The sequence below is a fragment of the Bombus bifarius genome, unplaced genomic scaffold (assembly GCF_011952205.1).
Source record: "Bombus bifarius isolate JDL3187 unplaced genomic scaffold, Bbif_JDL3187 scf7180000010271, whole genome shotgun sequence".
NCBI classification, from domain to species: Eukaryota; Metazoa; Arthropoda; class Insecta; order Hymenoptera; family Apidae; genus Bombus; species Bombus bifarius.
Window position 1 is genome coordinate 1,356,520 of NW_022885586.1, and position 15,711 is coordinate 1,372,230.

The window sequence follows — 15,711 nt, forward strand, 5'->3', positions numbered from 1 at the left end:
CGACTCCCAGCGATTAACATTCGATTTTCAAGAAATAAATAACTCCCGTTCGTAAATTTATTCGTCGTCAAATGATGATATAAGCGCCGATCAATTTCAAGCCCGATTTACGAACTAATGTTTTTGCAACATCGTCGCGTATTTCAATCTTTTGGCTTTACGAAATCAATCAAAGCGATTACTAATGATTTTAACGTTTACGCTCGTATATTTTTCTACGAGAAATCCTCACATTGTATGCATTTCGTTCCTCGGAACGATCAAATGTCACTCTTACGAGCGAATACATTTTGTTCGCGATAGATCGACATAGATCATCAAAGGCAACAGGGAGGCAGCTCCACTTTCCAGTAATACGAATAATCCAATAAAAACCAATGAAAAATCGATCAAAATCAAATGGTTTTTTAAAGCGTCCTACGAGTTTATATCGAACATCAAATGCATACTTTTCTTTCTTTTCCAATAAATACAATTGCAATATTGCAATCTTAATTTTCTTAAGGACCGTTCAGACGATCGATGTCGTTACATACCAATGTCGTTGTCAATAATTTAGATTCTCGTTATTATCGTTTATCGTAGTTCGTACTTCGTATTTGTTAAAATATTTATTCGTTCGTTGGTTTGGTATAACCAACGAACAAAATTATTTCAGAAGAATATCGTATGTACGTATGAAACGAAACAAAATCCTTCGCTCGACGAAATGCACAAGCAGATACTTTGCAGGGAAGCGTATACACTACGCATAGGTTACGCAAGTTAACGTTGGCGTGACTGTGGGATCACAATGGACGCGAATTAATACATCGCGAGATAAGATACATTGGTGCGGGTTGAGATTAGTCCGGAGCGGAGATAGTACGACGAAGAAAGCAATACATGAAATGTTTAAATCTCATCGGCCGGTATCGGACAAAAGATCGAAATGACAGTGAAATCTGTTGGCCGTGTAGCGACCCTGCCAATGTTGTCCGTGTGATCGTATTTAGATACACAAGAGGCTGATAAAATAAGCTTGAATATCCGACAACGCGATGCGTGTAAACGTACTGGATTTTCTAGAGGGACGTCGTCGTACCGTAACCGTGCGTCTATTGTCCAGAGAAAGTAAATTGAACGTGAATATTACGCCATAATGACGATGATATTGACAATAACGTTGACGGTCTGTACGTTGCTTTATACAGCCTCCATCGATTCGCAGAGCCACGGCGGACAGTAAGAAAATCGCGCGAATGGCGAATGGTGATCGGGAAGGACGAAACTCGTCGAACGTAAGAATTTCGGTTGCGTGGAGAGATCGTTTTAATACGCTCGCTAACGACGCCGCCCGCGGCGAAGTTTCGCGATATCGGTCTCGATAGGAGTAGAAGCACGGGAAAACGATCGAGTAAATTGCGTCGCGCGTACTTGGCCGAACGGTATTAATGATCGGGCACGCACGGTCGCGCCATCGGTGCGTCCGTTGATGCAGGCAGGACGACTGGATGATGGATGATAGATGATGGTATACGCGCGTCCGGTAAGACCGACCGTTCTTTTCGTTTGTTCTCGTTCGTTCCTTGGTTCGTTCGTTCGGCCGGTCGATCGCGCAACAGGCGACAGTGATGATCGATGCATGGCTGCCGTAGCTGCTGCCGTGGCTGCTGCTGTTGCTCCCACTTAAAAAGCTGAAATCCGCAAACCCGTTTTGCAGTCGGTTCGTCGCGCTCCAGCTCCCCCGCTCGCAACGTCCCGCGTTGTTTCGCGCGTGTCCAACCGCGCGTTATCCACCGGAAATGAACGATATGCTTTCACCGGTAGCCGGCGGCGGTACACGGAAATCGTACATCTATCGATCGCGAGAAAAACGAAATTTCGATGGTTTCAAAAGGTCAGGGTTTCTGTACACACTTCCGAGAGCTAACGGTCGTAATTGGCCAGGCATCGAGGGAAGAGATAGCGAATTTGCATCGTAGAATCTCAGCTCGTTGTAACGCGTACGTTATTATATAACGTAGCATCGTTTGCACGATCGAACGAATCAGCTTTACGTATACCCTGTTATCCGAGCTATGATCGAGCGAGTACGTACATAAATAACGCGTGAGAAGAAACTGACAAGACTATATAGATTAATTTCTTCGTTTCCGACAACTTGCCATGGTCGAACGTAAGACAGAACTTGGTGATCTAGTCGGATACAGTTCCTCTCTGTATAATTACAGTTACGCGTACGGTAATCTCGCGATACGACGAACGCTACTTGAAATACGTAAGTTCGAAAGCCTCGACGATTTCACGATCTCGCTGTTCCTATCTGTTCCTTCGACGGTAGCTGGCAAATTTCGTCCCGATCGGCCACTATTTCGTATCGTTCGAACGGACGTTCGCGTTCCATCTTCTTCGAGGACTCGCGACGCGTTATGGTCAGACGCGAACGCGAACGCGCGGTTTAAGCGGATGACGGCGGAAGCGAGGAAAGGATGTCGGCGGCGGCGGCGGCGGCGGCGGCGGTGGGTCGAGAAGCCACGGGGCGACGGTCTGGCGAGGTGGAAGAGGAGAGATGACAGGAGGACGCCTTCATCACGATATCCGTCACTCTTCTTTCCCCCCCCCGCCCCTCCCTGTCCTCGTTCTTCGACCGTAACCTCCGAATCTCTTCGTCCTCCGCGTCTCTTTCTTCCACTCGCCGTCACGCCGCCTTTCGAAATGTCACTCCTGTTACCGACTGCTGGTGCAGAGGCCGTGACAACAATAATTGTCAGCGAAGTAACGTCTCTCGAGTCGGCTACGGACAGGAGACGAAGCAGCGGGAGAGAGTTAAAAAGTCGGAGGATGGGATAGCGAGGCGGGAGCAGCTCTCTCGCCGGGAGAAAGGACACCGGGAAGAGAGAAAGGGAAGCAGAAAAGAGGGAAAGGATAGCGCGGGGCGGATGGTGCAAGCTCGAGTACGCGAGAAAGAGCGGACGGTTCGCTCTATTTATAGAACCGGCAACAAACACGAAGCAGCTGGTGTCGATCCGTCCGGTTATCGTTTCGTTTACACAGCCTCTGCGTGTCGCGGCCCCCGCGCGAAGTGGTCGCGCGAGAAACGAGGGCCGAATTCTCCAACCGACGAGCTTCGCCGTTCGCGTCCTAACGCTGGGTCCGTACCGACTGCGTACACTGTTCCCGAACAGACACACTGTATCGCGTCCACTGCTGGGAATAGTTCGCGAGCGGAGCGCAAGCAAATTTGACACATTTTACGTTTTGCTACGCAGACAGAAACGTTTAGGAGCTTATAAATGGTTATACAACTATACGTACAGCGGTAGTCATCGATCAACGGTGCAACGCTCCGCGACAAGTATTTTCTAAATTATCACGCTGGCAAAAAATTCCTAGAGTTTGTAAATGCCGCCAGTTACGCGTTGACACCAGGAACATCGGTAATCGGCGACGGTAGAGCCAAGCGAACGTTAACTACCGATACACGATGTACGCGCCTATTTGACATTCTAACCGAGGAGGATGGCATTGTTCGCGAAAACTATCAGCGAACATGTTCGCTAACGAGTGCGCGCTTTCAAACGCTGCTCGCTAATCGTAAAAGTATTCGCGGCGCATGATACTCGCATGGAACGGGCTCGATTCCGCAATCCGATTCGATCGATCGATCGATCGAGGAAATCTCGGGCACAACGAGTACGACGACCCTTTCCAGTCTCGTTCGTCGCTAGAAGCCGATGACTCGTGACAGCCGTGAAAAAATAAGACGCCTGACTGGACTTTGTATCTTAATCCCGAAGGAGAGTGGATGTGTCCCGTGAAACGACCGACTGGCCGGTCTTTCGCTGTGAGGAACGGTTCCCGAAATAGGCTGCCGGCGCGAACGAACGACCGCCTCACCGATCCGTCCTAATAAATATTGTGTCAACGTAAATAAGTACGATGCCTCGTGGTGCGCGCGAGTCTGCCGGTGAAGATGGTGCACGGACAGAAGCCGATCCGTCCTCTGGATGACGGACGGCTGATGTACGCAAGGACAGGTGCGCGCATCTCTCGATCTCCTCGCCCTTTCGCTTCACTCTGCTCTGCCATAGCAGGCACGACACGCCGTGACGCGTTCCTCTTTGCTCTCGAGAACGTCGCGACGAAAGAATTTCGTAGTCTCCAGCCCGTAAAACGCGTCCGTCGTCACGGGCACGGTGTTCCGTTGCTACACGAAACGTCGATTTTTGCGGTAATATTCGAGCCGCGAAACCAACGCGAGTGACTATACCGCCTCGAGGACGGCACTGATCTATAAATAATCTTGTGTAACGTAGCACGGAACGCGGTTTACGAGCAACGGTATATCGACGGGTTCACCAGGGCGATCGACACGAAGAATAATCTGAAAGACGGTTCTTTTCGTAGTGCCTTTCAACGGCACGCACGATACGGACAAGAAGTTTTCCGCCTGTTTAGGAAGGACGCGTACGCTCCGATATCGATCGGCCGGTCCTGTGTCGGCCGAACAGTCGGTCGGTCGGTCGGCCGACACAGCCTCGGCTATCTAGGCAGCCAAAGCAGTCAGTCAGTCGTCGAGTCGGTTCTCGTCGTCGTCGTGGTCGTCGTCGTGGTCGTCGCCGTGGTCGTCGTTGTCGTCATGGCTGTCGGTATCGAAGGAAAGTCTAGAAACGGTTCCAGTGCAGTCGCGAGGGGGCCGGTACCGAGGTCGGAGCAGATTTATGCGACACACATGCGGCAAAGCGTATAACTCACTCGCACGCCCATAATATCTTCCCCCGATCCCTTCGGCCGCCGCTTTGCCTCGCTTCTTAGCCCCCCAAAGGCATCGAGATGAGAGACAGATACACCAATAACGCCGAACCAGGCCGTCGCAACGATATTTATTACGAATTGCTAGGGATTATGTTATGTCAGTGGTTCTCATTGCCCGACGAACCAAGAATACCCGCCGCCTTCGAATCACCTTCCGTTCCTCTATTCACCTTCCTCTTTCGCTGCAGCTGGCGATCGCGTATCTCGGATTCTCTACGTTGTACCGTAAAATATGTAGGTTGGAAAACGATGGTGTGCAACGTGAACGAAGGGTTCTCGTACAGGGCCGCAATGAGACGAGGAGACGCGAGAAAGAGTGGCAATAACAGACGGGGTTAACGGTGCCCGTACCGTGGCTAGTTAGTTGGAGATCGTACCACCTTTGTTTGCACGCCCCACCTTCGGCTTCGACGCGACAGCACACACGCGCGTACGTGTACGTGCACGCACACCATCGTGCCGGCGGTAGCCGTGGCATTATATCGTGAGCACAGAAGTAATTTATAGTTGCAATAATTTATTGGGTACCATGGGGTTTATACTTGCCTGACGTGTAGCCATCCGTCACCGTCAGTGACGTCACCTCCCTCCACATAATGACTACCTACGCCCCCCCTCTTCCCTCCCGCCGACTCCTCCCGTCCGCTCCAGTCGTCGTACCCCCTTCCTACCTCGGTTACCGTACACCCTTCTGCCTAACCAACCCCACTCTTGCTACTCGCCGGTCGGACGATTTCTCCGGTCGCGACTCCAATTTACCTCGTCTCGTGTCCACTTCACGATACGCGCTTTCTTTTCTTCGCACCGATGATAATGGACCGCGCGCAGAAGAGGAAATTTCGCTGGCTTTTAACCCTTTGCGATGTGCCCTCGGCCAGCGAAACACCTTTCGTGCAACGTTGCAGCCGTGTGTGTCTGTCGTACGACGTCGGAGAGCCACGGACACGACGTTTCAGGAATTACGAATCAGAGTTTTTGATTCTCCGTAGGCAACTTGGATGGTTCACGCTCCGATCGAAATTTTACTCGGTCGGAGTTCTCTCTATTTCGGTTAAACATCGATCGTACGATAACGCGGAAAGCTGGATAAGCGTGGCGGTATCGTTTTCCGAAGCCTCGAACGGTGAAAACGATTACGAAAGTACGAAAATACGCGAGTTTGACCGGATCGGTTGTCGTACGTCGCAGTTTGTAACGAAGAAAGATACTCGTGCTAAGCGCGTGCAATAACGTTTGAAATAAACGCCGCGTGTCTTGTACCGCGTACGTTGCCCCGTCGATTTAAAATTTTATCACCGTCCGATAGGAATAAAATTTCGAACGATCTCGACTGTAACGCGTCTAATCTACGTTCGTAGAATTTTTCCACGGCAAACGTTGAAATACTTTCGTACGCCGAGATTGCACGGATCGAACGCTGCGAGGGTTAATACGTGAGCGCAGGAAGTTGTCGCGAATCAGGCGGAACCGCGAGTCGGGCGTCGCGTCGCATCGAAAGGCCAAAGTACCGGAACGACGGGAGCAGTGTCCCGTCTCGCAGTCACCAGAGGCACCTCTTGATGGCTGCCAGAGACGAGGAGTCGGTCCAGAACTAGATATGCTCGTCACGTTTCTAGCTCGCCTTGCACGGGAGGGGAGCGGGCAAAGAGAGATGGAGAAAGAGGAGGTGGAAGAGGCGAAGGTGTCGTGGAGAGAGGGTGATATCGCACACGGTGTCGGTACTGTCGCAGGAAGCCGACGCGACGTTGCGAGTGGAAATGACGTTGACGGGCGTTTGTCACTGTCCTCGGCAAATAATATCCAACACCGCCCGGTGTATACCCATCCTATTACCTCCACGAAGCTTTCTCCGTGTGCACAGGCGACCGTGGAAAAGAGACTCGTGTACGAGGAACGAGATGGAAGCCGCGCGCGCGCGCGTGTGTGTGTGTGTGTGTGTACGTGTGTCGTTGCTTGTATGTTTGCGCGCGGAAGCTGCCATGTGTTGTGTCGTACACGGGCATAATCGTCCGTGCGCAACGTCCACCAAAGAATCTTTTTGCACGCGTCTCGATGTATCTTTCACCGTTTCGCTATATTTGCATTCGGTTAACGGGGGATGGTTACGAATAACGAGGGAAAAATACGCCGATAGAATAAAGTCGATTCGTGACTCGTCACCGGTATGCGTCTTTTCACCGTTGCCGGAGCAAAGGTGAGTTTTCGTTGCGGTAGCATTTCGAAACGATACGCGTTATTTATCTAATCGTACTTCGCTAAGGCGAAACGAAAGAATAATAAATTAGGCTTATCTGAATCTCGCACGCATTTCCAACCGTAACGTATCGCGGTTCTTGGCTATCGAATTAGCATCGCTCGAAACTTGATATTTTCATTTTTCTTCTTAAGGGTAACAGGAAATAAATCGCCAACGTAATAGAGTGAGTAAAGGTGAGAACACGGCTACTTTCAGCCGACTCTGGCCATTTTCAATGGCATTCGAGTCCAGTCAATTGCTCGACCATGGAAACTGTAACAACACGAGGCTCTTCGATATCGTGTAATCGGTTAAATAATCGCTGTCGTATATATGCACGATTATACAGCGTGGTAATAATTTGAACAACCAAGGACAACTCGCCGTCTCTCCGACATACGCGTGTACGATATATTTTACATCGAAATTTCTGCATACGATCTCAATTCGTTGCTAATAGTAAAAATAGATAACGGGCGAGTTTCTTTTCCGACTGTGCATTGTACTAATCCCGTGGTAGAGGATAATTAGAAATTATTGGAGCCGACGGAACAGACAGGTACTGCTAGCTAGGAAAGAAGGAGAGTAATGGCATCGACTGGATCGGGGAAGTTCGCCGGGTTAGAAGGTGGAAAGGCTGAAGGGTCTTGGCGACAGCCGTCAATCGATTGTCAACCGGGTCAGGCGACCAACCTAACCTAAGCCCTCCTATCCTCCTCCTTGTGCTGGTACTTGCGCGCGTATTCGTTTCTACTGTACGCGGAGCCCTCGCCTTCTTCTGATATAGCCACGTTTACAGCCCCTACTTCCCTCTCGTGACCTTCCTCGTCTTCCTCTTTTTCGTCGTCACCGCGAGCGTTACACTGCGCTCCGTTTTCAGCGATATAATCGCAACGTTCGACAAAGAAAAGAAAAGACAGAATGGGACACAGGACCGCAACGGATTAACCGGTAACGGCGAGTCGAATAGTCGATCGAATAGCCGTGAACGATAATCGAAGGAACGCGGCTGTAAACAGGGTCCTTCGGTCGCGGTAATTCCCCCGGTGGTTGCCGTGGAACGGTTTCTCTCGTCTGGATTCTCCGGCCGAGCAATAAACTCGTCCGCTCGTCTCGAGAAGGTTGAAAATTAGGGTTATTCGTAATTGCGGACGATCGAGCGAAATTCGGAGCTTAATTCGACGGTGTACACCCACCGTGTGGTTCTGGTATAAACGGGTCCGTGGAACGAGCGATCCTCTGACAATTTGTCGGGCTTACCGCAATAACGATCCCGCGGCTAGTTCGCGGAATTTTGTCTGAGATCATAAACCGAGGGCTGTGATTAAGGGCCGGTCGATCGGCTGCCGGTTTAGGGGTTACCGTGTTTCTTTGGCGCCGAGTACGCCGAGTTGTGTCGATTCTCACGAGGAAAACTCGCGATAATTTGGTGGAACGTGAGCGAACGACTCGACCTCGATGCAACGCATCCGGTAGCGGGTTCGGAATTTCGGATAAGCGACGTGCTGAAAGCTCGGCGAGGGTGGAAAGGATCGTCGAGGGGGAACTTAATCGAGCGTCGAGAACCGCGCGGCGTTCAATTTGCCTCGATTAACGTTTGCCGCGTGACGGCGAACGAACGAGCCAGCGAGCACATCGGTCGAGCATCCCATCGAATCTCAATTCCTGCGAACCGGAGCAATAGAGACACGAGAGGAGACAGGGACGACGCCGGTGCAGGGAAAGGCAGGCGAAATCCTTCGCATCCCTCGAGGAGGGTAAACACACGGCAACCAGATCGAACGCGAAATGTTTCTCCAACGACGTATCTTACGTCTCGTCCATCCTGCAATTTTTCCGGTTTACGAGTTTCCCTCGTCTCTCTGGGCTCGACGAGCGGTCGTACAATCGCGAGCATACTCGTGGACGTTGGCAGAGAGAGCTTATTTCGCGGGCTAAGGGAGTAGGCAGCCGTCTAGCAGCCGCCGTTCCACACCCTCCCCGCCGCACCGTCGATATCAAGACAGCCGTCCGACAGATCAATGCCGTGAACGGCGACGACGCCTGGGCGTCCACCGTCGTCCGAAGAGACGACGGACGACTTCCAGTTGACGGACGTGACCGGCCCGCTAGCCGCGTTGCGCTTTCGTCGTCGTGTTCGACCGCCGCAGCGTTCTAAATTATTGCATCGGTCAAGCGTTACAAGAGCAACGCGATGTTCCTTGGAACGAGTCCACGCGATCGTGATAGACGTTCGTTTCCTCGGACGATACGAGCGTGACCAAAGTAGGAAAAGGCTGCAGGAACCACACCCGTTGTCGCTACGGTACGCCGGTATTTGGCTACTTCGTTATCGTTGCGAATATATAAAATACGCTACGGGTGAAACGATCGCGTCGAATTTTTAGTACGCGTTATACGCTAAACTACGTGGAGAACTACGTACGTACGCGTTATCGTATCAAGAAGTAGGAAATTAAGGGCGAGAAGACGTCTCTATTTTAGTTTTATTATCGTACACTTTGAAAATGTAACGAGGATATCGAACAATGCCGTTGCACGGTGATTTGCAAACCAGCAACGTTGGTTAATGTGCAGGTAACAGATTATAGATTAGTTAGACTGTTCGGAACTTTACAATTTTGCATTAAACGAAACGACTCTCGACAAATTGTAATTCGTACATCATTTTGCGAAATTTCAATCAGTCTATTAGCAAACTTGTTCCAATTATATCGGAGAATTCGCCGGTATCGATTAATTTGTCATTCGACTCGTGTAAAATTTCACGAATCGTGCGAAACACCTCCTGCGTATCTATATCGCAAATATCTATCAACGGTAGAGTGCAAGCTCTGTACAGCAGCATTGTGCGTTCGCGACAGAACGACGGGACAAGTTGATCAGAGGAGTTCGTCTTGGTGTCGTTAGAACGAAAGAGCGAAAAAGGGGAAAAAGCGGAGATGGGACGGGGGACAAGCAGTCAGTCCGAGTCCCTTCCACGAGACTTCCGAATATCGTCCCGGAGAGTGGTTTATTGGTTTTGTCTGGCGTGGATCTCCGGTGAATCCTCGAATCTCGTCGACGCAGAGAACGGTAACGGGATGCCGGAGCTTGCTATCCCTGGCGTAGGGTGCCGGGCACGATTAAAGGGGGTGACGATCCGTGACGTAGAGTTATTTCGGAGTGGTCTGGGACGGTGTGTCCTCCGCGGTGAAACGGCAGAGAATTCGTAGTAAACGTATGTAGCCACGACCTCCTTTCTTCACCAGCACGACCAAGAGAACGCGAAACGCGCATTCCTCGCGTGTCCCGCGCTGTCCATTTCGTCGACAGACCCCGAAAGTACACCGGACCGCGATGAAACTAACCTGGACCAACTGCTACGCTCGCTGCCCGCCTTTTTCGATATCCGTTTCTTCCGTTTCCGCGTCTTTCTTTCCCAATTTTTCCTCCATCCGAATCCGTACGAAGAGAGCACACGTTGTTCCAACACGTACGTAGTATCTCTGCAGTGGCGTACACGCGTAACTACGATTCCCAGGGTCGATCAAACGATCCAGATTGATACGTCGTCCGTCGAGATACGTGGAAAGTTGAACTCGCCTGTCCGAAGAAAGCTGAAGCATTCGACGGCACACATCCGCGCCGAAAGACCGTGGGGTGTGGTACACGAGGGACGAACGTTTCGTTGCAGCAACGAGAGAGAGAAAGAGAGAGAGAGAGAAGAGAGAGAGAGAGAGAGAGAGAGGAAGCTTCGATCCCCTTTCCTTTGCCCCCTTTTCGCTCCGTCTCGTTCGTCGTAGGAAGGATCGCGTGCGTGCGAGCGAACAAGTGCATTCGACGGAAGAACGGAGAGGAAAAAGCCAGAGAGAAAGCGAAACAGAGTTGGTGAGAGATAGGGAATAGGATGGAGCGAGCAAGGGAGAGAGCAAACGCAAAGAGAGAACAAGGGGGATCTAAAGAGGGTGCGAGGGAGAGGGTAGCTGTTTCATCTGTCACCTGCAGACGCCGCCTTCCTTTCCGTCATCGTCCCTCTCAGCCGAGCGGCAACCACCCCCAGCGACCCCCTTTAATAATAACAACAATAGAGCCGGACTAGCAGCGGTCGGTCGACGCGGTGGCATGTGGACTGGGAAGTGGGGACACAGGGGGTCGGAGGGCAAGGGCCAGGGGGCAGGAGGCAGCAGAGGGTTGCACGGGGAAGGAGCGGAGCGTCGGTGGGACGGTACGGGTCACAAGACGGCCGTGTCACGTCCGCTTCCAGCCTCGACCCTTCTCCTCGACAGGTCCACCCCGCGCGTCAACTTCACCCAGGGATGTAGTGGACCACCTTGAGTTTCGCCAGCGTCCGTACGTTCGATACCGTAGCGCGCGCAACCACGCGACCACTTTGTTCGTCGAGCTGCCGCTTTCACGTTCAGCACCGTCTCCGCGCTCATCGTCGGTCAAACTTGCAGCAGCTCGCGTTTCGTTCGACCGTCAGGAAATTATTCGCGGAACGACCTACCGTACTCGTTCCATCGTTGCGACACGGTATCGTCGTCCGGCGTCGAACGTTCCTCGTACAGAGAAATATTCGTCCAAGCACCGAGAAACGAGATCCGGCCCTGACTACCGCACACAACCCTTTCCTACCCTCTCCCTTTCTCTCCCTTCCTCTTGTTCCTTTTATCATCGTTCGTTCGTCCGTACGTCCAGGCCGGTGCGGACCGTCTCTCTCGCGACCCTTATTACGCGTCGCTGCTCGACTTCATCAGGGAAATGTCGCGGCGGTCTCTCGCGCGCGAGCATTAACTTACGCGCACAGCGACCGCCGGCCGCGTTCGTGCACGCTACGCGGCTATGCTAATGTCCAAAAACGACGCCGTGTGCGTGGATGCATCTGCAGTATTTCGCGATAATGGCCTCCATGCTGAATGGTGGGGATGAAACCCGCTCCGGGTTCGTACAACGTAATACACCGCAAAAATATAACGCCGAGCCTCCTTTTTTGCCTTTCGGCCTGCGTGTACGTTTCTTTCTCGTGGGCCGCCCCGCCTCTCATCTCCGCGAGTATATCCACGAACACGAAGCTGAACGCGAACGGGTCGGACGAATCGAAAATTCCAAGAGTCAACGGAGCGAAGAGGACGGTTAGCAGGATGGTCGGTGAACGAGAGAACGACGGACGATACGGGACCAGAGAGTAGGGGAAAATTCAGATCGCGGACAATGAAATAACTCTTTCCGGAATATACTTTTTGCCGGGTACTCGGTGATTTCGCGCTGATTCGTGACCCACGGACGCGTCCAGAGCATTAATCGTTCGTAATTTCATTCGATTTAATTACCTGGCTGGCGCGCTCGAATCGAACGAGGCATTAAACCGTCCAAACCGAGTCGAATGTTTGCATTTTAATACGCGCCGCTGATGTTCTCCGTTCGCGTACACTTTTACGTTGCCTAATGATAGACGCGTAACGAGCGCGACGCTGCATCAATTAACGCCCGATAATTAGCAGTCGGGATACGCGGTTCGCGCGACCACCGCCTATCAGCATTTTTCCTCCATTCGCCAGCGAACGAACGTCCATAGCCGTTGGAAAACCGCGTCCGACCGAACCGACCGATTTTTATTCGTACAAAGTAAAGATAAAACGGAACGAGAACGAGGCGGCGAGCAGCAAGGGCGCGACCAAGAGTGTGTCACAACCGCGTCCAAACCAGTTCAAGTTTTAGCCGATCGATAAGGTCGTACAAAACTGAAATAATTTGGTAAACGTATAGGCGCGTGCGTTTAACGTCATCCTGTGCCGGTTCGTTCCACGCCGCGCCTCATCGCAACGCGTCGTATCGTATCGCGTCGCATCGCATCGCGTCGCATCGCATCGCATCGCGTCGCGTCGCATCGCATCGCATCCTTCCTCTGCCCGTTCTCATTTATTTTTGTCCCGAGTTTTTTTCCCCTCGTTCGAAGGGTAATCCAATCGGGAACGATGATTGAATTATTAATTGAATGATGCGCGTGTACGAGGTCGCGCGCGCATTTTCGCGTGCACGTTCTCTCTCTGTCGCCGCGATCGAACGATTGTTCACCGCGAATCGTTCGACGGATAGCGGCGTTTAACGTGGCTGAAAAAAATGTACGTTTAGCGATACGTCGAACGATCGATCGCGAAACGCCAACCATCGATCTCTGCGAAACGATTAACTCTACAGTGTTCGCGGTTGATGTGGTGAATGCGTGCGAAATGTATTTTTTTCTCTTTTTTATATTTTTAATCCTGCTACAATTCTTTTTAAACGATATAGTTTTCTATATCGGTCAAAATCACCCACCTATATCATCCTGAAAGGAAGACTATCGATGTTTTGAGAAAATTTTCCTCAAACGAAGAAACTTTCTGAAGATAGAAAGACACGAGTCGATTGAGAACGATCTGAAGAACGCAGGAGGGTTAATCGTATCTATCGTAAAACTCGTCGATGAAGACTACCGGTCAACTATGATGACATTTAAGATATGAAATTTGTAGCGCTATGTTTGACGGGTTGCCGGAATTTCTCTCGAATATACTTCGCGTTTTTCCATCGTCGTTTCGATCAATTTTGATATTCGTGTGATTATTTTGTCGTTGATTCCATACACGCTGTTTACGATCGTATAATTCAAATTTTGGAAATTTCCCATTTAATTCGTCCGAAATAAATATCATGAAAATTGTTCTATATATCGCAAATTTCTATGTTTCAAACGTACCGCTATTATTTATCCGCCGTGAACGTTACAGGATTTATAGGTATTTTAACCCGATCGTCGACGATTTCGATTAATTGAATTAATTTCACTGTGTCCTTGTACAGTCACGCGACTTCCGCGAGATTCGTAGCAATGCGAGCATCTCGCTCCGTTCCTTCTTCTTCCTTCTTTTTCTCGATAAAATTAAAGAACAGCCGTCAGAAGCCGAGAGAAGAAGCTTTGGAAATTGGCGCGAAGGTGGGTGGAAACGCGAGAGAGCAGAAAAAGTAAGAGTCGACGTCGGGAAGAGGTGTACGGCCGCGAAAGGAGCTTTGTCTCGATCGTTGTCGGCCTTGAATAATCTCGTCCTCGGAAATTTGATCGACACCGGTCAAACGGGTCGACCGGACTTCAAATACGCAGGTACGAGATTCTTGGCTCTTGGCTCTTGCCTCTCTTCTCGTCTCTTTTCTTTATACCATCTTGCTTTTTCTTTCCTCTTCTCTCTCTCTCTCTCTCTCTCTCTCTATGTCTCTGTCTCTCTTTCCCTTTCTCTTTCTCGATCGCTCAACATTTACGCGAACGACGTCTCCGGGTCCGACTTCTTCCGTCTCTCGTTCCGTTGGAAACGAACACGTCGGTTAAGGAGGAGCGTGTCTGCTGAGGTCGTCCGAAGACGAGCACCCTGGAGAAGCAGAAGAACGACAGCATCGATCCTCCTCTTCCTGCAGGAGAGAAGCGAACACCGAACGAAACGAAAAGGCACAAGGCCGGAATAACTCGGAAAGTGTCGGAACGATAATCTGACGGCAGCAACGTGACGGACGGACGGGACGTCCACTTCGCGTCCATTTGCTTCTCCTTTCTCTCTGTCTCTCTCTCTCTCTCTCTTTCTCCTCCTTTTCTCCTTCCTGCTACGTCGAGCCCCTTTCTACAAGCGCGCGCGTCCTACAGCTTGCCGCAGATCTAGACAAGCGTTAAACGTCGATTAAACTTCGACGACGGACACCTATGTGCCTTTGAAACGCATCGCGCTCAACGTACGGAACATCGTTTACCGATATTCGCCTCGTGAGAGATCGGCCACGATTGTGTAACGTTGCTCGATTCGAAGATGCAAGAATTCGCGAGATAAACGCGTGTAACGTACACAGGTCTGTACGTACAGTGGTCCGCGAAAGTATTCGTCTACGTTAATCGAGTTTAAGTTTAGAAATTCCGAGATATTCGTTACAGGTATACACCCGCGTCTCTTCTTGTCCTTTCATGTCTAAATTCGACAAATCAAGACGAAAGTATCCGCTAAACGCTAAAACGATTTATCGGTATAAATAGATCGATATCTTTTTGTGGGGAATGGGGATCCAGCTGGATCGTTGGAACGTTCTGAAAAATATGGCGTGGCGTTTAAAAGACTAAGAGTTACGACGAATTTTCTTTCGCCGACTAACAGTGCCGTATATTCAATTAAACGATCGATTATCCATTGCGTTAATAAGCCCCGATATTCGGTGGATACGAATTTCAGAATTATTTACGAAACACGTATCTTTCGTTACGTCGGCAATGAAATCTCTGAAAAATGTTTTACATAACGCACACAAGCTTATAGAAAGCGTACGAACTTTCCACGGTAAGTTCTCGATACATTCGTGAACCAGCGATGGGCCGTGATTTTATCGATACGTTTAATAACGATAAAAAGGTAAATAAACGGGCGAATTAAAACCACTTATCGATGAAAAGGTATGCATAGACAAAGTTTGGCGAGTCATCGAGAATCACATGGAACGTAAAGTACGTAGGTGATGTGTGGCGAACCACGTCGCGGACGAAACACGGGACAGGACAGTCCGGGATAGGACGGGGCGGGGCGGGATCGAGCCGAGAAACCCAAGCGGGGTCCAGTGGTCTTGTTTCCGAATATTAATTCCAGTCCCGTCATCTCGAGTCGTCGTCCGAGTGTGCGGGACGAGAC

At 50.6% G+C, this 15,711-nt stretch overlaps 1 protein-coding gene across 4 annotated transcripts in view; it reads right to left on the minus strand.

The window, feature by feature from the left end:
- The window catches only part of LOC117216309 (protein tiptop), an 88,670-nt gene that overhangs the window by 11,797 nt on the left and 61,162 nt on the right, over window positions 1–15,711 (minus strand). The window lies entirely within an intron of this gene.